Source organism: Lissotriton helveticus, chromosome 3_1 (assembly GCF_964261635.1).
Source record: "Lissotriton helveticus chromosome 3_1, aLisHel1.1, whole genome shotgun sequence".
Classification (NCBI taxonomy): Eukaryota; Metazoa; Chordata; class Amphibia; order Caudata; family Salamandridae; genus Lissotriton; species Lissotriton helveticus.
In genome coordinates, this window is record NC_136061.1 from 1,686,128,170 (window position 1) to 1,686,153,424 (window position 25,255).

A 25,255-nucleotide genomic window follows, 5' to 3' on the forward strand; every position below is an offset into this window, starting at 1 on the left:
GAGAGCCTCGGACTCACGTATGAGCATTCCCAGCACACTCGGGGTGAAAATTGCAAAAAACACAGTTGATGGACAGAATGTAGAACAATGTCATACATTCACCCCAGTACAAGGATCTGGGCCTAAACCCATCTTTTTTTGCACTCCACACCACCTTGGGTTAGACACTGGCTATATGCAAATCAGCTCTGACCCTGTGCCTCATGGGAACAGTCCTGTCCGAACTACCAAGCCATGTCTTTCCCAGACCGGAACCAAGCATCCAAGGACCGGTTTCTGGCTATCAGCCTTCATCAGCCTGGATAGCTTGACTCCAGTGGTGTGGAGAGCCTGGGACTCACGTCTGGGCATACCCAGCCCACTCGGGGTGAAAATTGCAAAAAACACAGTTGATGGACAGAATGTAGAACAATGTCATACATTCACCCCAGTACAAGGATCTGGGCCTAAATCCATCGTTTTTTTGCACTCCACACCACCCTGGGTTAGACACTGGCTATATGCAAATCAGCTCTGACCCTGTGCCTCATGGGAACAGTCCAGTCCGAACTACCAAGCCATGTCTTTCCCAGACCGGAATCAAGCATCCAAGGACCGGTTTCTGGCTATCAGCCTTCATCAGTCTGGATAGCTTGACTCCAGTGGTGTGGAGAGCCTGGGACTCACGTCTGAGCATACCCAGCCCACCCGGGGTGAAAATTGCAAAAAACACAGTTGATGGACAGAATGTAGAACAATGTCATACATTCACCCCAGTACAAGGATCTGGGCCTAAATCCATCGTTTTTTTGCACTCCACACCACCCTGGGTTAGACACTGGCTATATGCAAATCAGCTCTGACCCTGTGCCTCATGGGAACAGTCCAGTCCGAACTACCAAGCCATGTCTTTCCCAGACCGGAATCAAGCATCCAAGGACCGGTTTCTGGCTATCAGCCTTCATCAGCCTGGATAGCTTGACTCCAGTGGTGTGGAGAGCCTGGGACTCACCTCTGAGCATACCCAGCCCACTCGGGGTGAAAATTGCAAAAAACACAGTTGATGGACAGAATGTAGAACAATGTCATACATTCACCCCAGTACAAGGATCTGGGACTAAATCCATCGTTTTTTTGCACTCCACACCACCCTGGGTTAGACACTGGCTATATGCAAATCAGCTCTGACCCTGTGCCTCATGGGAACAGTCCAGTCCGAACTACCAAGCCATGTCTTTCCCAGACCGGAATCAAGCATCCAAGGACCGGTTTCTGGCTATCAGCCTTCATCAGCCTGGATAGATTGACTCCAGTGGTGTGGAGAGCCTGGGACTCACGTCTGAGCATACCCAGCCCACTCGGGGTGAAAATTGCAAAAAACACAGTTGATGGACAGAATGTAGAACAATGTCATACATTCACCCCAGTACAAGGATCTGGGCCTAAATCCATCGTTTTTTGCACTCCACACCACCCTGGGTTAGACACTGGCTATATGCAAATCAGCTCTGACCCTGTGCCTCATGGGAACAGTCCAGTCCGAACTACCAAGCCATGTCTTTCCCAGACCGGAATCAAGCATCCAAGGACCGGTTTCTGGCTATCAGCCTTCATCAGCCTGGATAGCTTGACTCCAGTGGTGTGGAGAGCCTGGGACTCACGTCTGAGCATACCCAGCCCACTCGGGGTGAAAATTGCAAAAAACACAGTTGATGGACGGAATGTAGAACAATGTCATACATTCACCGATGTACAAGGATCTGGGCCTAAATCCATCGTTTTTTTGCACTCCACACCACCCTGGGTTAGACACTGGCTATATGCAAATCAGCTCTGACCCTGTGCCTCATGGGAACAGTCCAGTCCGAACTACCAAGCCATGTCTTTCCCAGACCGGAATCAAGCATCCAAGGACCGGTTTCTGGCTATCAGCCTTCATAAGCCTGGATAGCTTGACTCCAGTGGTGTTGAGAGCCTGGGACTCACGTCTGAGCATACCCAGCCCACTCGGGGTGAAAATTGCAAAAAACACAGTTGATGGACAGAATGTAGAACATTGTCATACATTCACCCGAGTACAAGGATCTGGGCCTAAATCCATCATTCTTTTGCACTCCACACCACCCTGGGTTAGACACTGGCTATATGCTAATCAGCTCTGACCCTGTGCCTCATGGGAACAGTCCAGTCCGAACTACCAAGCCAGGTCTTTCCCAGACCGGAATCAAGCATCCAAGGACCGGTTTCTGGCTATCAGCCTTCATCAGCCTGGATGGCTTGACTCCAGTGGTGTGGAGAGCCTGGGACTCAGGTCTGAGCATACCCAGCCCACTCGGGGTGAAAATTGCAAAAAACACAGTTGATGGACAGAATGTAGAACAATGTCATACATTCACCCCAGTACAAGGATCTGGGCCTAAATCCATCGTTTTTTTGCACTCCACACCACCCTGGGTTAGACACTGGCTATATGCAAATCAGCTCTGACCCTGTGCCTCATGGGAACAGTCCAGTCCGAACTACCAAGCCATGTCTTTCCCAGACCGGAATCAAGCATCCAAGGACCGGTTTCTGGCTATCAGCCTTCATCAGCCTGGATAGCTTGACTCCAGTGGTGTGGAGAGCCTGTGACTCACGTCTGAGCATACCCAGCCCACTCGGGGTGAAAATTGCAAAAAACACAGTTGATGGACAGAATGTAGAACAATATCATACATTCACCCCAGTACAAGGATCTGGGCCTAAATCCATCGTTTTTTTGCACTCCACACCACCCTGGGTTAGACACTGGCTATATGCAAATCAGCTCTGACCCTGTGCCTCATGGGAACAGTCCAGTCCGAACTACCAAGCCATGTCTTTCCCAGACCGGAATCAAGCATCCAAGGACCGGTTTCTGGCTGTTAGGGATTAGCGGTCAGTCCTGTTTCTGTGACCATGGGCCACCATCACATGACCAGGGCTATGGGTTAAATGTGTGTCCTACCTCTCTTTTCGTTGCTCGATATCGCCAACGTTGTGGCTCTGGTATCCAGCTCTATCGGTTCCTGTGATCGCTGTGGAGTACTTTTTTCCTTGGTCTTTGTTCCTTATTGTCTCCCACGGGCTCGTGGGGGATTCATGTCTATTTTTGGGTTCCTGGTCATTCCACGTTTGTTCTTCCCGTTCTGTAGTTAGTAAGTTAGTGTCCCTTTCCTCCCCTTTTTATTATACCTCCCTCCCTGGTTTGTGTCCCTTCCCTGCTTTTTGTCCAGCGTCCCTTCCCTGCTTTTTGTCCAGCGTTTGTGTTACTGGTGTAAACGGGGGCTCCCGTTTTCGCCTGATTGTCTTGCCGGCACCGCGTTGTGCAAACGCACTGTTTTTGTTGTTGCCGGCAGACCGCCCGAGTAGCAGCGCCTATCTACATCGTTGTGCGAGCGGAAATGACGTTTTAGGTCATTCCGCTGTTTGGACTGCACACAGACGCTGGCGTGAAGCAAAGGGAGACTTTAGTCTCATTCCTATTCCTTGATTCCTATTCCTTGCCCAGTCCTAATTCCAAAGGGGTTTTTTGTAGCTGGTGTCAGCATATTCGCCCCAGCCTTCTTTTTCCCCTTTTTAGGGTGCTTACCTTGCACCTTCAGCGTATCTCGGACACCGTGTTTTTTGTGCCCCCTGGCTGGTGTTTCCTCCTTGGATTATAAACAATATACGATTTAGGAGAAACCAGTCCCTACACGAAGCCAAGCCTGCGCTTACCATTGGTAAGGAGGGGGTATATGTTTGTTGGTGTGGTTGATGGTACATGGTCATAGACATAGAAGCTGCATTGGGTACTGTGTAGTGAAAGAAGTTATATTCCTTGTTCCCTTGTTGTCACCAGGTGCAGAGGCGTGAAGGAGGGAGCCGTGTCCTGATATTCCACAGGGTGGGAGACTTGGTGTCTCGTGTTTTACCACCCTCTTTTCGGGTTCACTGGAATACTCACAGTATACATCATTTGTGGGGTTTTGGTGGACTAGAGAAGGGGACTGGTGCATGCTACGCTCCTGCAGTGCTTGGGCTGAGCAGGGTCCAACAGAATATCGAGCCCACGTATTTAGCACTGCCTGAGCGAGCATGGATGTGGATGGGAACGCAGTGGGGGATGGTTCAGGAGGTCCTTCAATGCAGGATATTATGGGGGCATTGCAAACGTTACAGACGCAGGTCCAGGAGCTACAGCAGGAGAACGCTGGGTTGAAACAAGAATTGGTGGCTGTTAGGGCCAGAGAGCAGTCACACCAAAGGGGAGCTACTCCCGTTATTCATCCTGCGACCTTCCAGTACAGTGGGGGGGCTGGACAGGGTTCAATGGGAGGTAGTAGCTCTGGCAACCCCATTAATGTCACAGTGTCCTCTCCAGTAGCAGTCCCGTTGGCTCCTCCTGAGAGATTCACGGGAGATAGTGAGAAATTCGGCATGTTCATGACCCAGTGCCAGTTACATTTCATGTGCCGACCAAGTGCCTTCCCCGACGATTCCGCAAAGGTGGCCTTCACGATCTCCTACTTGGCTGGCAACGCTGCTCAATGGGCTATACCCTTGGTGGATAGTGACGATCGGGTGCTGTACAACTACAGCGCATTTAAAGAACTAATGCGGGGTCTGTTTGCCAAACATGCGTTTATGCAGGCTAGTGACGCTGAATTGATGAAGCTTCGGCAGGGCAGGCAGGATTTGTTATCCTACATTGCATCCTTTAATAGGTTGGTATCTGAGACCCACTGGCCCACTGAAAAGCGAACATCGATATTCTACCAGGGTCTTTGTGAAGAACTTAAGGACATCGTATCCCAGGTGGTAGATCCCCCGGAAGACTGTGCAGCGTTCATAGATCTGGTGGTGAAATTGAACCACAGGGTGTCTGAGAGGCGAGGTGAGCGTAGCAGGTTTCAGGCATCTAGAAGCAGTTACCTAAAGGTGGAGAGTAAGGTAACGGGTGATAACAAGGCGGCACCCGAGCCCATGGAGCTGGGAGGGGTACGTGGTCCTTTGGCGCCAGAGGAAAAGAAGAGAAGGAGGGAGAATAATCTATGCTTATACTGCGGTCAGGGGGGTCATTTCGCTAGGGAATGTCCTGAGAAGCCCTCTGGTGCAGGTTTCAGCAAGAAGGTGGCTTGTGTTCAGGTTGATGGCAGGACGGGTGGCGAAAGCGGACAACAATATGGGGTGGTCGGATCTGTGGACCAAGCACCCAGATATTTTGTCATCAACGCCCAGTTGTTGTTAAGAACTCAGGATTGTGTTTCTGTCTCCGTATTGTTAGATTCAGGTGCTACTGGCAATTTTATGGACATCACTATGGCGGAGAAGCTGGGGGTTCCTTGGCAGTTGAAGGAAAGACCTGAGCCAGTAAGGGCTATTGATGGGACCGAGTTAACATCAGGGTGTATCACCCGTCGGACTGCACCTTTGGGTTTATCCTGTGAGAATGGGCATTCCGAGATGGTGGTTTTCGATTTAATCGATGCCCCTTCTTTTGGTCTGGTGTTGGGGGTACCCTGGCTGCAGACGCATAATCCTAGGATTGATTGGGTAAGGAGGTTGGTAACGTTGGATTCGGCACACTGTTTGAGACACTGTTATGCTGTTGCAGGGGCACAGATCGACCCCTTGGTTTGTGCAGTGATGGATGTAGGATCCGTTCCTCCTCAGTACTCGGAGTATAAGGACGTCTTTGACAAGACGAATGCCCAGGAACTGCCCCCTAATAGGGCTTATGATTGTAAGATCGAATTGATACCGGGGTTCTCTTTGCCCTGCAGCCGGGTGTACGCATTGTCAGAACCTGAGGAAGAACACTTAAAGGAGTACATCGATGAAATGTTGAGTCTTGGGTTTATTCGGCATCCTCCTCCCCTGTGTCGTCTGCTATTTTCTTCATCCCGAAGAAGGAAGGGACCCTCAGGGCATGTGTGGATTACAGGATCTTGAATGCGGCCACAGTAAAAAATAGGTACCCTCTTCCACTCATCTCCGTGTTGTTAGATCAGCTCCGCAAGGCTACAGTCTTTACAAAACTGGACTTGCGGGGAGCTTACCATCTGATAAGGATGAGACCCGGGGATGAGTGGAAGACGGCTTTTAGGACCAAGTATGGTCTTTATGAATATACTGTAATGCCGTTCGGCCTTTGTAATGCGCCGGCGGCATTCCAGTTCTTCATTAACGAGGTGCTCAGTGAATACCTGGATCGCACGGTTATCGTCTATTTAGACGATATTCTCGTGTTTTCGGAACAAAAGGCAGAGCATTCAGACCATGTGCGTCAGGTGTTGCGGACCCTCCGGGAGCACCGTTTGTATGCTAAGCTGGAGAAATGCCAGTTTGACACTCAGGAGGTAGAGTTTCTTGGGTTCATCATTTCAGCGGAGGGGATACGAATGGATCCGGAGAAAATTAAGGCCATTGTAACCTGGCCTGTGCCTACCTCTGTGAAACAGATCCAGGTGCTCCTGGGTTTCGCCAATTTCTATCGGCGGTTTATTACGCATTTCTCCGAGGTGGTGGCACCGATGACTCGTTTGTTGAGAAAGGGTGTTCCTTTTGAGTGGACCAGTGAAACTCAGACCGCTTTTCAATCGTTGTTGGAGCATTTCACTTCAGCCCCCGTATTGATACATCCAGATCCTGCCCTGCCATTCTTTGTTGAAACCGATGCATCCATGTGTGCAGTGGGTGGGGTGTTATCCCAGCGTGACGACTCCACCGGCCATATGCATCCGATTGCTTTCTTTTCAAAGACCCTGTTGCCCGCCGAACGGAATTATACAGTGGCCGAACGTGAACTGCTAGCTGTAAAGCTGGCATTCGAGGAATGGCGACACTATTTGTGGGGCGCCAGACATGTTATCACCATCTACACAGACCACAAAAACCTCGAATTTTTCCGTTCTGCTAGGGCTTTGACACCTCGTCAGATGCGGTGGGTGTTATTCTTTAACGAATATGATTTCGTCATCACCTACAGGCCTGCGGCCCAGCAGTTAAAATCCGACGCCCTTTCTCGGATACACAACGACCCAAGAGGGGATGAGTCCGTGAAAGAGGACAGGGCTATGATAGCGGGTGACAGGATAGTGGGGTCTGTGGATATGGATGATTTCCCCGGTTTGGTAAAAGAGCGACTGAGGCTTCTTGGTCCAGCTTCTATGTTATCTGGGCCCCAGATAAAGGAGAAGGAAGGGTTGTTGTATCATGGGGACAGGTTGGTAATCCCTCCTTCTTTAAGGGACGAGGTGCTGGAGTGGTGCCATTCGTCTGCACTGGTGGCACATCCAGGGATGAGAAAGACAAGAGACATGTGTGAGCGGTGGTTCTGGTGGGACTCCATGATGAAGGACATTCAGGGCTATGTTAAAGCATGCCCTGTGTGTGCCATCAATAAGCCATCGCACTGTAAGCCCTTTGGGCTTCTGTGCCCTCTGGAGGTACCGCCATCCCCCTGGCATACCATAAGCATGGATTTTGTTACTGATTTGCCGTTGATCTCAGGATACACGGCCATTCTGGTGGTGGTGGATTTATTCACCAAAATGGCTCATTTCATACCTCTCCGTAAGATCCCAACAGCGAAGGAAATGTCAGTAGTCTTCATGTCTTCAGTAGTACGTTTACATGGGTTACCAGAAGTGGTTATATCAGATCGCGGGGCTCAATTTGTATCTCATTTTTGGTCTGAATTATGTCTGGTCCTGAAGACGGAGATACGTCTGTCATCGGCATACCATCCTCAGTCCGATGGACAGACTGAGCGGACAAATCAGACAATGGAACAATATCTGAGGTGTTTGATCACCTCCTTGTCATGTGATTGGGTGACGGCTCTGCCCATCGCGGAGTTTGCGTACAACAACAGCTTGCACTCCGCTTTGGGCATGACTCCGTTCTATTGTTCACTTGGGTACCACCCTAGGGCAGTAGCTATTCAGCCCACAGGACGCATGCCAGCCATAGATGGGATCTGCAGGCAATTGAGCGACGTCTGGGACTTAGCTCGGAAGAGTTTGGTGAAGGCCAAGGTTGAAATGAAGGCACAAGCGGATAAACATCGAGCCCCCGCTCCCCCTTATGCGGTGGGCGATATGGTGTGGTTGGCATCACGGAACCTGAGGTTACAGGGGTCCCGTAAATTACAACCCAGGTTTTTAGGCCCTTTTCCAATAGTCCAGGTCATTAATCCAGTTGCCATGAAGCTTGAGTTGCCACAGGATTATGGGGTACATCCGGTATTTCATGTTTCCCTTTTGAAACCCTACATACCTTCTGTACAGGAGTTGCCGCCACCTCCTTCCTTGACAATTGATGGTCAAGAGGAATTTGAGGTGAATGCCATCTGCGACTCTAAACGGGTTAGGGGTCGTCTCCTCTATCTGATTGATTGGAAGGGATATAAACGGGAGGACAGGACTTGGGAGCCAGCCGGTGGTGTTCATGCCCCTCGATTGGTCCGTCTGTTCCATAGACAGCATCCCTTGAAGCCCCGTCCCGTGGGAAGGGTCGTAGGGGGGGGGTACTGTTAGGGATCAGCGGTCAGTCCTGTTTCTGTGACCATGGGCCACCATCACATGACCAGGGCTATGGGTTAAATGTGTGTCCTACCTCTCTTTTCGTTGCTCGATATCGCCAACGTTGTGGCTCTGGTATCCAGCTCTATCGGTTCCTGTGATCGCTGTGGAGTACTTTTTTCCTTGGTCTTTGTTCCTTATTGTCTCCCACGGGCTCGTGGGGGATTCATGTCTATTTTTGGGTTCCTGGTCATTCCACGTTTGTTCTTCCCGTTCTGTAGTTAGTAAGTTAGTGTCCCTTTCCTCCCCTTTTTATTATACCTCCCTCCCTGGTTTGTGTCCCTTCCCTGCTTTTTGTCCAGCGTCCCTTCCCTGCTTTTTGTCCAGCGTTTGTGTTACTGGTGTAAACGGGGGCTCCCGTTTTCGCCTGATTGTCTTGCCGGCACCGCGTTGTGCAAACGCACTGTTTTTGTTGTTGCCGGCAGACCGCCCGAGTAGCAGCGCCTATCTACATCGTTGTGCGAGCGGAAATGACGTTTTAGGTCATTCCGCTGTTTGGACTGCACACAGACGCTGGCGTGAAGCAAAGGGAGACTTTAGTCTCATTCCTATTCCTTGATTCCTATTCCTTGCCCAGTCCTAATTCCAAAGGGGTTTTTTGTAGCTGGTGTCAGCATATTCGCCCCAGCCTTCTTTTTCCCCTTTTTAGGGTGCTTACCTTGCACCTTCAGCGTATCTCGGACACCGTGTTTTTTGTGCCCCCTGGCTGGTGTTTCCTCCTTGGATTATAAACAACATACGATTTAGGAGAAACCAGTCCCTACACGAAGCCAAGCCTGCGCTTACCATTGGTAAGGAGGGGGTATATGTTTGTTGGTGTGGTTGATGGTACATGGTCATAGACATAGAAGCTGCATTGGGTACTGTGTAGTGAAAGAAGTTATATTCCTTGTTCCCTTGTTGTCACCAGGTGCAGAGGCGTGAAGGAGGGAGCCGTGTCCTGATATTCCACAGGGTGGGAGACTTGGTGTCTCGTGTTTTACCACCCTCTTTTCGGGTTCACTGGAATACTCACAGTATACATCATTTGTGGGTTTTTGGTGGACTAGAGAAGGGGACTGGTGCATGCTACGCTCCTGCAGTGCTTGGGCTGAGCAGGGTCCAACACTGGCTATCAGCCTTCATCAGCCTGGATAGCTTGACTCCAGTGGTGTGGAGAGCCTGGGACTCACCTCTGAGCATACCCAGCCCACTCGGGGTGAAAATTGCAAAAAACACAGTTGATGGACGGAATGTAGAACAATGTCATACATTCACCCCAGTACAAGGATCTGGGCCTAAATCCATCGTTTTTTTGCACTCCACACCACCCTGGGTTAGACACTGGCTATATGCAAATCAGCTCTGACCCTGTGCCTCATGGGAACAGTCCAGTCCGAACTACCAAGCCATGTCTTTCCCAGACCGGAATCAAGCATCCAAGGACCGGTTTCTGGCTATCAGCCTTCATCAGCCTGGATAGCTTGACTCCAGTGGTGTGGAGAGCCTGGGACTCACGTCTGAGCATACCCAGCCCACTCGGGGTGAAAATTGCAAAAAACACAGTTGATGGACAGAAAGTAGAACAATGTCATACATTCACCCCAGTACAAGGATCTGGGCCTAAATCCATCGTTTTTTTGCACTCCACACCACCCTGGGTTAGACACTGGCTATATGCAAATCAGCTCTGACCCTGTGCCTCATGGGAACAGTCCAGTCCGAACTACCAAGCCATGTCTTTCCCAGACCGGAATCAAGCATCCAAGGACCGGTTTCTGGCTATCAGCCTTCATCAGCCTGGATAGCTTGACTCCAGTGGTGTGGAGAGCCTGGGACTCACGTCTGAGCATACCCAGCCCACCCGGGGTGAAAATTGCAAAAAACACAGTTGATGGACAGAATGTAGAACAATGTCATACATTCACCCCAGTACAAGGATCTGGGCCTAAATCCATCGTTTTTTTGCACTCCACACCACCCTGGGTTAGACACTGGCTATATGCAAATCAGCTCTGACCCTGTGCCTCATGGGAACAGTCCAGTCCGAACTACCAAGCCATGTTTTTTCCTGACCGGAATCAAGCATCCAAGGACCGGTTTCTGGCTATCAGCCTTCATCAGCCTGGATAGCTTGACTCCAGTGGTGTGGAGAGCCTGGGACTCACCTCTGAGCATACCCAGCCCACTCGGGGTGAAAATTGCAAAAAACACAGTTGATGGACAGAATGTAGAACAATGTCATACATTCACCCCAGTACAAGGATCTGGGCCTAAATCCATCGTTTTTTTGCACTCCACACCACCCTGGGTTAGACACTGGCTATATGCAAATCAGCTCTGACCCTGTGCCTCATGGGAACAGTCCAGTCCGAACTACCAAGCCATGTCTTTCCCAGACCGGAATCAAGCATCCAAGGACCGGTTTCTGGCTATCAGCCTTCATCAGCCTGGATAGCTTGACTCCAGTGGTGTGGAGAGCCTGGGACTCACGTCTGAGCATACCCAGCCCACTCTGGGTGAAAATTGCAAAAAACACAGTTGATGGACAGAATGTAGAACAATGTCATACATTCACCCCAGTACAAGGATCTGGGCCTAAATCCATCGTTTTTTTGCACTCCACACCACCCTGGGTTAGACACTGGCTATATGCAAATCAGCTCTGACCCTGTGCCTCATGGGAACAGTCCAGTCCGAACTACCAAGCCATGTCTTTCCCAGACCGGAATCAAGCATCCAAGGACCCGTTTCTGGCTATCAGCCTTCATCAGCCTGGATAGCTTGACTCCAGTGGTGTGGAAAAGCCTGGGACTCACGTCTGAGCATACCCAGCCCACTCGGGGTGAAAATTGCAAAAAACACAGTTGATGGACGGAATGTAGAACAATGTCATACATTCACCGAAGTACAAGGATCTGGGCCTAAATCCATCGTTTTTTTGCACTCCACACCACCCTGGGTTAGACACTGGCTATATGCAAATCAGCTCTGACCCTGTGCCTCATGGGAACAGTCCAGTCCGAACTACCAAGCCATGTCTTTCCCAGACCGGAATCAAGCATCCAAGGACCGGTTTCTGGCTATCAGCCTTCACCAGCCTAGCTAGCTTGACTCCAGTGGTGTGGAGAGCCTGGGACTCACGTCTGAGCATACCCAGCCCACTCGGGGTGAAAATTGCAAAAAACACAGTTGATGGACAGAATGTAGAACATTGTCATACATTCACCCGAGTACAAGGATCTGGGCCTAAATCCATCATTTTTTTGCACTCCACACCACCCTGGGGTAGACACTGGCTATATGCTAATCAGCTCTGACCCTGTGCCTCATGGGAACAGTCCAGTCCGAACTACCAAGCCAGGTCTTTCCCAGACCGGAATCAAGCATCCAAGGACCGGTTTCTGGCTATCAGCCTTCATCAGCCTGGATAGCTTGACTCCAGTGGTGTGGAGAGCCTGGGACTCACGTCTGAGCATACCCAGCCCACTCGGGGTGAAAATTGCAAAAAACACAGTTGATGGACAGAATGTAGAACAATGTCATACATTCACCCCAGTACAAGGATCTGGGCCTAAATCCATCGTTTTTTTGCACTCCACACCACCCTGGGTTAGACACTGGCTATATGCAAATCAGCTCTGACCCTGTGCCTCATAGGAACAGTCCAGTCCCAACTACCAAGCCATGTCTCTCCGAGACCGGAATCAAGCATCCAAGAACCGGTTTCTGGCTATCAGCCTTCATCAGCCTGGATAGCTTGACTCCAGTGGTGTGGAGAGCCTGGGACTCACGTCTGAGCATACCCAGCCCACTCGGGGTGAAAATTGCAAAAAACACAGTTGATGGACAGAATGTAGAACAATGTCATACATTCACCCCAGTACAAGGATCTGGGCCTAAATCCATCGTTTTTTTGCACTCCACACCACCCTGGGTTAGACACTGGCTATATGCAAATCAGCTCTGACCCTGTGCCTCATGGGAACAGTCCAGTCCGAACTACCAAGCCATGTCTTTCCCAGACCGGAATCAAGCATCCAAGGACCGTTTTCTGGCTATCAGCCTTCATCAGCCTGGATAGCTTGACTCCAGTGGTGTGGAGAGCCTGGGACTCAGGTCTGAGCATACCCAGCCCACTCGGGGTGAAAATTGCAAAAAACACAGTAGATGGACAGAATGTAGAACAATGTCATACATTCACCCCAGTACAAGGATCCGGGCCTAAATCCATCGTTTTTTTGCACTCCACACCACCCTGGGTTAGACACTGGCTATATGCAAATCAGCTCTGACCCTGTGCCTCATGGGAACAGTCCAGTCCGAACTACCAAGCCATGTCTTTCCCAGACCGGAATCAAGCATCCAAGGACCGGTTTCTGGCTATCAGCCTTCATCAGCCTGGATAGCTTGACTCCAGTGGTGTGGAGAGCCTGGGACTCACGTCTGAGCATACCCAGCCCACTCGGGGTGAAAATTGCAAAAAACACAGTTGATGGACAGAATGTAGAACAATGTCATACATTCACCCCAGTACAAGGATCTGGGCCTCAATCCATCGTTTTTTTGCACTCCACACCACCCTGGGTTAGACACTGGCTATATGCAAATCAGCTCTGACCCTGTGCCTCATGGGAACAGTCCAGTCCGAACTACCAAGCCATGTCTTTCCCAGACCGGAATCAAGCATCCAAGGACCCGTTTCTGGCTATCAGCCTTCATCAGCCTGGATAGCTTGACTCCAGTGGTGTGGAAAAGCCTGGGACTCACGTCTGAGCATACCCAGCCCACTCGGGGTGAAAATTGCAAAAAACACAGTTGATGGATGGAATGTAGAACAATGTCATACATTCACCGAAGTACAAGGATCTGGGCCTAAATCCATCGTTTTTTTGCACTCCACACCACCCTGGGTTAGACACTGGCTATATGCAAATCAGCTCTGACCCTGTGCCTCATGGGAACAGTCCAGTCCGAACTACCAAGCCATGTCTTTCCCAGACCGGAATCAAGCATCCAAGGACCGGTTTCTGGCTATCAGCCTTCACCAGCCTGGCTAGCTTGACTCCAGTGGTGTGGAGAGCCTGGGACTCACGTCTGAGCATACCCAGCCCACTCGGGGTGAAAATTGCAAAAAACACAGTTGATGGACAGAATGTAGAACATTGTCATACATTCACCCGAGTACAAGGATCTGGGCCTAAATCCATCATTTTTTTGCACTCCACACCACCCTGGGGTAGACACTGGCTATATGCTAATCAGCTCTGACCCTGTGCCTCATGGGAACAGTCCAGTCCGAACTACCAAGCCAGGTCTTTCCCAGACCGGAATCAAGCATCCAAGGACCGGTTTCTGGCTATCAGCCTTCATCAGCCTGGATAGCTTGACTCCAGTGGTGTGGAGAGCCTGGGACTCAGGTCTGAGCATACCCAGCCCACTCGGGGTGAAAATTGCAAAAAACACAGTTGATGGACAGAATGTAGAACAATGTCATACATTCACCCCAGTACAAGGATCTGGGCCTAAATCCATCGTTTTTTTGCACTCCACACCACCCTGGGTTAGACACTGGCTATATGCAAATCAGCTCTGACCCTGTGCCTCATGGGAACAGTCCAGTCCGAACTACCAAGCCATGTCTTTCCCAGACCGGAATCAAGCATCCAAGGACCGGTTTCTGGCTATCAGCCTTCATCAGCCTGGATAGCTTGACTCCAGTGGTGTGGAGAGCCTGTGACTCACGTCTGAGCATACCCAGCCCACTCGGGGTGAAAATTGCAAAAAACACAGTTGATGGACAGAATGTAGAACAATATCATACATTCACCCCAGTACAAGGATCTGGGCCTAAATCCATCGTTTTTTTGCACTCCACACCACCCTGGGTTAGACACTGGCTATATGCAAATCAGCTCTGACCCTGTGCCTCATGGGAAAAGTCCAGTCCGAACTACCAAGCCATGTCTTTCCCAGACCGGAATCAAGCATCCAAGGACCTGTTTCTGGCTATCAGCCTTCATCAGCCTGGATAGCTTCACTCCAGTGGTGTGGAGAGCCTGGGACTCACGTCTGAGCATACCCAGCCCACTCGGGGTGAAAATTGCAAAAAACACAGTTGATGGATAGAATGTAGAACAATGTCATACATTCACCCCAGTACAAGGATCTGGGCCTAAATCCATCGTTTTTTTGCACTCCACACCACCCTGGGTTAGACACTGGCTATATGCAAATCAGCTCTGACCCTGTGCCTCATGGGAACAGTCCAGTCCGAACTACCAAGCCATGTCTTTCCGAGACCGGAATCAAGCATCCAAGAACCGGTTTCTGGCTATCAGCCTTCATCAGCCTGGATAGCTTGACTCCAGTGGTGTGGAGAGCCTGGGACTCACGTCTGAGCATACCCAGCCCACTCGGGGTGAAAATTGCAAAAAACACAGTTGATGGACAGAATGTAGAACAATGTCATACATTCACCCCAGTACAAGGATCTGGGCCTAAATCCATCGTTTTTTTGCACTCCACACCACCCTGGGTTAGACACTGGCTATATGCAAATCAGCTCTGACCCTGTGCCTCATGGGAACAGTCCAGTCCGAACTACCAAGCCATGTCTTTCCCAGACCGGAATCAAGCATCCAAGGACCGGTTTCTGGCTATCAGACTTCATCAGCCTGGATAGCTTAACTCCAGTGGTGTGGAGAGCCTGGGACTCACGTCTGAGCATACCCAGCCCACTCGGGGTGAAAATTGCAAAAAACACAGTTGATGGACAGAATGTAGAACAATGTCATACATTCACCCCAGTACAAGGATCCGGGCCTAAATCCATCATTTTTTTGCACTCCACACCACCCTGGGTTAGACACTGGCTATATGCAAATCAGCTCTGACCCTGTGCCTCATGGGAACAGTCCAGTCCGAACTACCAAGCCATGTCTTTCCCAGACCGGAATCAAGCTTCCAAGGACCGGTTTCTGGCTATCAGCCTTCATCAGCCTGGATAGCTTGACTCCAGTGGTGTGGAGAGCCTGGGACTCACGTCTGAGCATACCCAGCCCACTCGAGGTGAAAATTGCAAAAAACACAGTTGATGGACAGAATGTAGAACAATGTCATACATTCACCGAAGTACAAGGATCTGGGCCTAAATCCATCGTTTTTTTGCACTCCACACCACCCTGGGTTAGACACTGGCTATATGCAAATCAGCTCTGACCCTGTGCCTCATGGGAACAGTCCAGTCCGAACTACCAAGCCATGTCTTTCCCAGACCGGAATCAAGCATCCAAGGACCGGTTTCTGGCTATCAGCCTTCATCAGTCTGGATAGCTTGACTCCAGTGGTGTGGAGAGCCTGGGACTCACGTCTGAGCATACCCAGCCCACCCGGGGTGAAAATTGCAAAAAACACAGATGATGGACAGAATGTAGAACAATGTCATACATTCACCCCAGTACAAGGATCTGGGCCTAAATCCATCGTTTTTTTGCACTCCACACCACCCTGGGTTAGACACTGGCTATATGCAAATCAGCTCTGACCCTGTGCCTCATGGGAACAGTCCAGTCCGAACTACCAAGCCATGTCTTTCCCAGACCGGAATCAAGCATCCAAGGACCGGTTTCTGGCTATCAGCCTTCATCAGCCAGGATAGCTTGACTCCTGTGGTGTGGAGAGCCTGGGACTCACCTCTGAGCATACCCAGCCCACTCGGGGTGAAAATTGCAAAAAACACAGTTGATGGACAGAATGTAGAACAATGTCATACATTCACCCCAGTACAATGATCTGGGCCTAAATCCATAGTTTTTTTGCACTCCACACCACCCTGGGTTAGACACTGGCTATATGCAAATCAGCTCTGACCCTGTGCCTCATGGGAACAGTCCAGTCCGAACTACCAAGCCATGTCTTTCCCAGACCGGAATCAAGCATCCAAGGACCGGTTTCTGGCTATCAGCCTTCATCAGCCTGGATAGCTTGACTCCAGTGGTGTGGAGAGCCTGGGACTCACGTCTGAGCATACCCAGCCAACTCGGGGTGAAAATTGCAAAAAACACAGTTGATGGACAGAATGTAGAACAATGTCATACATTCACCCCAGTACAAGTATCTAGGCCTAAACCGATCGTTTTTTTGCACTCCACTCCACCCTGGGTTAGACACTGGCTATATGCAAATCAGCTCTGACCTTGTGCCTCATGGGAACAGTCCAGTCCGAACTACCAAGCCATGTCTTTCCCAGACCGGAATCAAGCATCCAAGGACCGGTTTCTGGCTATCAGCCTTCATCAGCCTGGATAGCTTGACTCCAGTGGTGTGGAGAGCCTGGGACTCACGTCTGAGCATACCCAGCCCACTCGGGGTGAAAATTGCAAAAAACACAGTTGATGGACAGAATGTAGAACAATGTCATACATTCACCCCAATACAAGGATCTGGGCCTAAATCCATCGTTTTTTTGCACTCCACACCACCCTGGGTTAGACACTGGCTATATGCAAATCAGCTCTGACCCTGTGCCTCATGGGAACAGTCCAGTCCGAACTACCAAGCCATGTCTTTCCAAGACCGGAATCAAGCTTCCAAGGACCGGTTTCTGGCTATCAGCCTTCATTAGCCTGGATAGCTTCACTCCAGTGGTGTGGAGAGCCTGGGACTCACGTCTGAGCATACCCAGCCCACTCGGGGTGAAAATTGCAAAAAACACAGTTGATGGACAGAATGTAGAACAATGTCATACATTCACCCCAGTACAAGGATCTGGGCCTAAATCCATCGTTTTTTTGCACTCCACACCACCCTGGGTTAGACACTGGCTATATGCAAATCAGCTCTGACCCTGTGCCTCATGGGAACAGTCCAGTCCGAACTACCAAGCCATGTCTTTCCCAGACCGGAATCAAGCATCCAAGGACTGGTTTCTGGCTATCAGCCTTCATCAGCCTGGATAGCTTGACTCCAGTGGTGTGGAGAGCCTGGGACTCAGGTCTGAGCATACCCAGCCCACTCGGGGTGAAAATTGCAAAAAACACAGTTGATGGACAGAATGTAGAACAATGTCATACATTCACCCCAGTACAAGGATCTGGGCCTAAATCCATCGTTTTTTTGCACTCCACACCACCCTGGGTTAGACACTGGCTATATGCAAATCAGCTCTGACCCTGTGCCTCATGGGAACAGTCCAGTCCGAACTACCAAGCCATGTCTTTCCCAGACCGGAATCAAGCATCCAAGGACCGGTTTCTGGCTATCAGCCTTCATCAGCCTGGATAGCTTGACTCCAGTGGTGTGGAGAGCCTGTGACTCACGTCTGAGCATACCCAGCCCACTCGGGGTGAAAATTGCAAAAAACACAGTTGATGGACAGAATGTAGAACAATATCATACATTCACCCCAGTACAAGGATCTGGGCCTAAATCCATCGTTTTTTTGCACTCCACACCACCCTGGGTTAGACACTGGCTATATGCAAATCAGCTCTGACCCTGTGCCTCATGGGAAAAGTCCAGTCCGAACTACCAAGCCATGTCTTTCCCAGACCGGAATCAAGCTTTCAAGGACCGGTTTCTGGCTATCAGCCTTCATCAGCCTGGATAGCTTCACTCCAGTGGTGTGGAGAGCCTGGGACTCACGTCTGAGCATACCCAGCCCACTCGGGGTGAAAATTGCAAAAAACACAGTTGATGGATAGAATGTAGAACAATGTCATACATTCACCCCAGTACAAGGATCTGGGCCTAAATCCATCGTTTTTTTGCACTCCACACCACCCTGGGTTAGACACTGGCTATATGCAAATCAGCTCTGACCCTGTGCCTCATGGGAACAGTCCAGTCCGAACTACCAAGCCATGTCTTTCCGAGACCGGAATCAAGCATCCAAGAACCGGTTTCTGGCTATCAGCCTTCATCAGCCTGGATAGCTTGACTCCAGTGGTGTGGAGAGCCTGGGACTCACGTCTGAGCATACCCAGCCCACTCGGGGTGAAAATTGCAAAAAACACAGTTGATGGACAGAATGTAGAACAATGTCATACATTCACCCCAGTACAAGGATCTGGGCCTAAATCCATCGTTTTTTTGCACTCCACACCACCCTGGGTTAGACACTGGCTATATGCAAATCAGCTCTGACCCTGTGCCTCATGGGAACAGTCCAGTCCGAACTACCAAGCCATGTCTTTCCCAGACCGGAATCAAGCATCCAAGGACCGGTTTCTGGCTATCAGACTTCATCAGCCTGGATAGCTTAACTCCAGTGGTGTGGAGAGCCTGGGACTCACGTCTGAGCATACCCAGCCCACTCGGGGTGAAAATTGCAAAAAACACAGTTGATGGACAGAATGTAGAACAATGTCATACATTCACCCCAGTACAAGGATCTCGGCCTAAATCCATCATTTTTTTGCACTCCACACCACCCTGGGTTAGACACTGGCTATATGCAAATCAGCTCTGACCCTGTGCCTCATGGGAACAGTCCAGTCCGAACTACCAAGCCATGTCTTTCCCAGACCGGAATCAAGCTTTCAAGGACCGGTTTCTGGCTATCAGCCTTCATCAGCCTGGATAGCTTCACTCCAGTGGTGTGGAGAGCCTGGGACTCACGTCTGAGCATACCCAGCCCACTCGGGGTGAAAATTGCAAAAAACACAGTTGATGGATAGAATGTAGAACAATGTCATACATTCACCCCAGTACAAGGATCTGGGCCTAAATCCATCGTTTTTTTGCACTCCACACCACCCTGGGTTAGACACTGGCTATATGCAAATCAGCTCTGACCCTGTGCCTCATGGGAACAGTCCAGTCCGAACTACCAAGCCATGTCTTTCCGAGACCGGAATCAAGCATCCAAGAACCGGTTTCTGGCTATCAGCCTTCATCAGCCTGGATAGCTTGACTCCAGTGGTGTGGAGAGCCTGGGACTCACGTCTGAGCATACCCAGCCCACTCGGGGTGAAAATTGCAAAAAACACAGTTGATGGACAGAATGTAGAACAATGTCATACATTCACCCCAGTACAAGGATCTGGGCCTAAATCCATCGTTTTTTTGCACTCCACACCACCCTGGGTTAGACACTGGCTATATGCAAATCAGCTCTGACCCTGTGCCTCATGGGAACAGTCCAGTCCGAACTACCAAGCCATGTCTTTCCCAGACCGGAATCAAGCATCCAAGGACCGGTTTCTGGCTATCAGACTTCATCAGCCTGGATAGCTTAACTCCAGTGGTGTGGAGAGCCTGGGACTCACGTCTGAGCATACCCAGCCCACTCGGGGTGAAAATTGCAAAAAACACAGTTGATGGACAGAATGTAGAACAATGTCATACATTCACCCCAGTACAAGGATCTCGGCCTAAATCCATCATTTTTTTGCACTCCACACCACCCTGGGTTAGACACTGGCTATATGCAAATCAGCTCTGACCCTGTGCCTCATGGGAACAGTCCAGTCCGAACTACCAAGCCATGTCTTTCCCAGACCGGAATCAAGCTTCCAAGGACCGGTTTCTGGCTATCAGCCTTCATCAGCCTGGATAGCTTGACTCCAGTGGTGTGGAGAGCCTGGGACTCACGTCTGAGCATACCCAGCCCACTCGAGGTGAAAATTGCAAAAAACACAGTTGATGGACAGAATGTAGAACAATGTCATACATTCACCCCAGTACAAGGATCTGGGCCTAAATCCATCGTTTTTTTGCACTCCACACCACCCTGGGTTAGACACTGGCTATATGCAAATCAGCTCTGACCCTGTGCCTCATGGGAACAGTCCAGTCCGAACTACCAAGCCATGTCTTTCCCAGACCGGAATCAAGCATCCAAGGACCGGTTTCTGGCTATCAGCCTTCATCAGTCTGGATAGCTTGACTCCAGTGGTGTGGAGAGCCTGGGACTCACGTCTGAGCATACCCAGCCCACCCGGGGTGAAAATTGCAAAAAACACAGATGATGGACAGAATGTAGAACAATGTCATACATTCACCCCAGTACAAGGATCTGGGCCTAAATCCATCGTTTTTTTGCACTCCACACCACCCTGGGTTAGACACTGGCTATATGCAAATCAGCTCTGACCCTGTGCCTCATGGGAACAGTCCAGTCCGAACTACCAAGCCATGTCTTTCCCAGACCGGAATCAAGCATCCAAGGACCGGTTTCTGGCTATCAGCCTTCATCAGCCAGGATAGCTTGACTCCTGTGGTGTGGAGAGCCTGGGACTCACCTCTGAGCATACCCAGCCCACTCGGGGTGAAAATTGCAAAAAACACAGTTGATGGACAGAATGTAGAACAATGTCATACATTCACCCCAGTACAATGATCTGGGCCTAAATCCATAGTTTTTTTGCACTCCACACCACCCTGGGTTAGACACTGGCTATATGCAAATCAGCTCTGACCCTGTGCCTCATGGGAACAGTCCAGTCCGAACTACCAAGCCATGTCTTTCCCAGACCGGAATCAAGCATCCAAGGACCGGTTTCTGGCTATCAGCCTTCATCAGCCTGGATAGCTTGACTCCAGTGGTGTGGAGAGCCTGGGACTCACGTCTGAGCATACCCAGCCAACTCGGGGTGAAAATTGCAAAAAACACAGTTGATGGACAGAATGTAGAACAATGTCATACATTCACCCCAGTACAAGTATCTAGGCCTAAACCGATCTTTTTTTTGCACTCCACTCCACCCTGGGTTAGACACTGGCTATATGCAAATCAGCTCTGACCTTGTGCCTCATGGGAACAGTCCAGTCCGAACTACCAAGCCATGTCTTTCCCAGACCGGAATCAAGCATCCAAGGACCGGTTTCTGGCTATCAGCCTTCATCAGCCTGGATAGCTTGACTCCAGTGGTGTGGAGAGCCTGGGACTCACGTCTGAGCATACCCAGCCCACTCGGGGTGAAAATTGCAAAAAACACAGTTGATGGACAGAATGTAGAACAATGTCATACATTCACCCCAATACAAGGATCTGGGCCTAAATCCATCGTTTTTTTGCACTCCACACCACCCTGGGTTAGACACTGGCTATATGCAAATCAGCTCTGACCCTGTGCCTCATGGGAACAGTCCAGTCCGAACTACCAAGCCATGTCTTTCCAAGACCGGAATCAAGCTTCCAAGGACCGGTTTCTGGCTATCAGCCTTCATTAGCCTGGATAGCTTCACTCCAGTGGTGTGGAGAGCCTGGGACTCACGTCTGAGCATACCCAGCCCACTCGGGGTGAAAATTGCAAAAAACACAGTTGATGGACAGAATGTAGAACAATGTCATACATTTACCCCAGTACAAGGATCTGGGCCTAAATCCATTGTTTTTTTCCACTCCACACCACCCTGGGTTAGACACTGGCTATATGCAAATCAGCTCTGACCCTGTGCCTCATGGGAACAGTCCAGTCCGAACTACCAAGCCATGTCTTTCCCAGACCGGAATCAAGCATCCAAGGACTGGTTTCTGGCTATCAGCCTTCATCAGCCTGGATAGCTTGACTCCAGTGGTGTGGAGAGCCTGGGACTCACGTCTGAGCATACCCAGCCCACTCGGGGTGAAAATGGCAAAAAACACAGTTGATGGACAGAATGTAGAACAATGTCATACATTCACCCCAGTACAAGGATCTGGGCCTAAATCCATCGTTTTTTTGCACTCCACACCACCCTGGGTTAGACACTGGCTATATGCAAATCAGCTCTGACCCTGTGCCTCATGGGAACAGTCCAGTCCGAACTACCAAGCCATGTCTTTCCCAGACCGGAATCAAGCATCCAAGGACGGGTTTCTGGCTATCAGCCTTCATCAGCCTGGATAGCTTGACTCCAGTGGTGTGGAGAGCCTGGGACTCACGTCTGAGCATACCCAGCCCACTCGGGGAGAAAATTGCTAAAAAACACAGTTGATGGACAGAATGTAGAACAATGTCATACATTCACCCCAGTACAAGGATCTGGGCCTAAATCCATTGTTTTTTTGCACTCCACACCACCCTGGGTTAGACACTGGCTATATGCAAATCAGCTCTGACCCTGTGCCTCATGGGAAGAGACCAGTCCGAACTACCAAGCCATGTCTTTCCCAGACCGGAATCAAGCATCCAAGGACCGGTTTCTGGCTATCAGCCTTCATCAGCCTGGATAGCTTGACTCCAGTGGTGTGGAGAGCCTGGGACTCACGTCTGAGCATACCCAGCCCACTCGGGGTGAAAATTGCAAAAACACAGTTGATGGACAGAATGTATAGAACAATGTCATACATTCACCCCAGTACAAGGATCTGGGCCTAAATCCATCGTTTTTTTGCACTCCACACCACCCTGGGTTAGACACTGGCTATATGCAAATCAGCTCTTACCCTGTGCCTCATGGGAACAGTCCAGTCCGAACTACCAAGCCATGTCTTTCCCAGACCGGAATCAAGCATCCAAGGACGGGTTTCTGGCTATCAGCCTTCATCAGCCTGGATAGCTTGACTCCAGTGGTGTGGAGAGCCTGGGACTCACGTCTGAGCATACCCAGCCCACTCGGGGTGAAAATTGCAAAAAACACAGTTGATGGACAGAATGTAGAACAAAGTCATACATTCACCCCAGTACAAGGATCTGGGCCTAAATCCATCATTTGTTTGCACTCCACACCACCCTGGGTTAGACACTGGCTATATGCAAATCAGCTCTGACCCTGTGCCTCATGGGAACAGTCCAGTCCGAACTACCAAGCCATGTCTTTCCCAGACCGGAATCAAGCATCCAAGGACCGGTTTCTGGCTATCAGCCTTCATCAGCCTGGATAGCTTGACTCCAGTGGTGTGGAGAGCCTGGGACTCACGTCTGAGCATACCCAGCCCACTCGGGGTGAAAATTGCAAAAAACACAGTTGATAGACAGAAGGTAGAACAATGTTATACATTCACCCCAGTACAAGGATCTGGGCCTAAATCCATTGTTTTTTTGCACTCCACACCACCCTGGGTTAGACACTGGCTATATGCAAATCAGCTCTGACCCTGTGCCTCATGGGAACAGTCCAGTCCGAACTACCAAGCCATCTCTTGCCCAGACCGGAATCAAGCATCCAAGGACCGGTTTCTGGCTATCAGCCTTCATCAGCCTGGATAGCTTGACTCCAGTGGTGTGGAGAGCCTGGGACTCACGTCTGAGCATACCCAGCCCACTCGGGGTGAAAATTGCAAAAAACACAGTTGATGGACAGAATGTTGAACAATGTCATACATTCACCCCAGTACAAGGAGCTGGGCCTAAACCCATCTTTTTTTGCACTCCACACCACCCTGGGTTAGACACTGGCTATATGCAAATCAGCTCTGACCCTGTGCCTCATGGGAACAGTCCTGTCCGAACTACCAAGCCATGTCTTTCCCAGACCAGAATCAAGCATCCAAGGACCGGTTTCTGGCTATCAGCGTTCATCAGCCTGGATAGCTTGACTCCAGTGGTGTGGAGAGCCTGGGACTCACGTCTGGGCATACCCAGCCCACTCGGGGTGAAAATTGCAAAAAACACAGTTGATGGACAGAATGTAGAACAATGTCATACATTCACCCCAGTACAAGGATCTGGGCCTAAATCCATCGTTTTTTTGCACTCCACACCACCCTGGGTTAGACACTGGCTATATGCAAATCAGCTCTGACCCTGTGCCTCATGGGAACAGTCCAGTCCGAACTACCAAGCCATGTCTTTCCCAGACTGGAATCAAGCATCCAAGGACCGGTTTCTGGCTATCAGCCTTCATCAGTCTGGATAGCTTGACTCCAGTGGTGTGGAGAGCCTGGGACTCACGTCTGAGCATACCCAGCCCACCCGGGGTGAAAATTGCAAAAAACACAGTTGATGGACAGAATGTAGAACAATGTCATACATTCACCCCAGTACAAGGATCTGGGCCTAAATCCATCGTTTTTTTGCACTCAACACCACCCTGGGTTAGACACTGGCTATATGCAAATCAGCTCTGACCCTGTGCCTCATGGGACCAGTCCAGTCCGAACTACCAAGCCATGTCTTTCCCAGACCGGAATCAAGCATCCAAGGACCGGTTTCTGGCTGTCAGCCTTCATCAGCCTGGATAGCTTGACTCCAGTGGTGTGGAGAGCCTGGGACTCACGTCTGAGCATACCCAGCCCACTCGGGGTGAAAATTGCAAAAAACACAGTTGATGGACGGAATGTAGAACAATGTCATACATTCACCGAAGTACAAGGATCTGGGCCTAAATCCATCGTTTTTTTGCACTCCACACCACCCTGGGTTAGACACTGGCTATATGCAAATCAGCTCTGACCCTGTGCCTCATGGGAACAGTCCAGTCCGAACTACCAAGCCATGTCTTTCCCAGACCGGAATCAAGCATCCAAGGACCGGTTTCTGGCTATCAGCGTTCATCAGCCTGGATAGCTTGACTCCAGTGGTGTGGAGAGCCTGGGACTCACGTCTGGGCATACCCAGCCCACTCGGGGTGAAAATTGCAAAAAACACAGTTGATGGACAGAATGTAGAACAATGTCATACATTCACCCCAGTACAAGGATCTGGGCCTAAATCCATCGTTTTTTTGCACTCCACACCACCCTGGGTTAGACACTGGCTATATGCAAATCAGCTCTGACCCTGTGCCTCATGGGAACAGTCCAGTCCGAACTACCAAGCCATGTCTTTCCCAGACCGGAA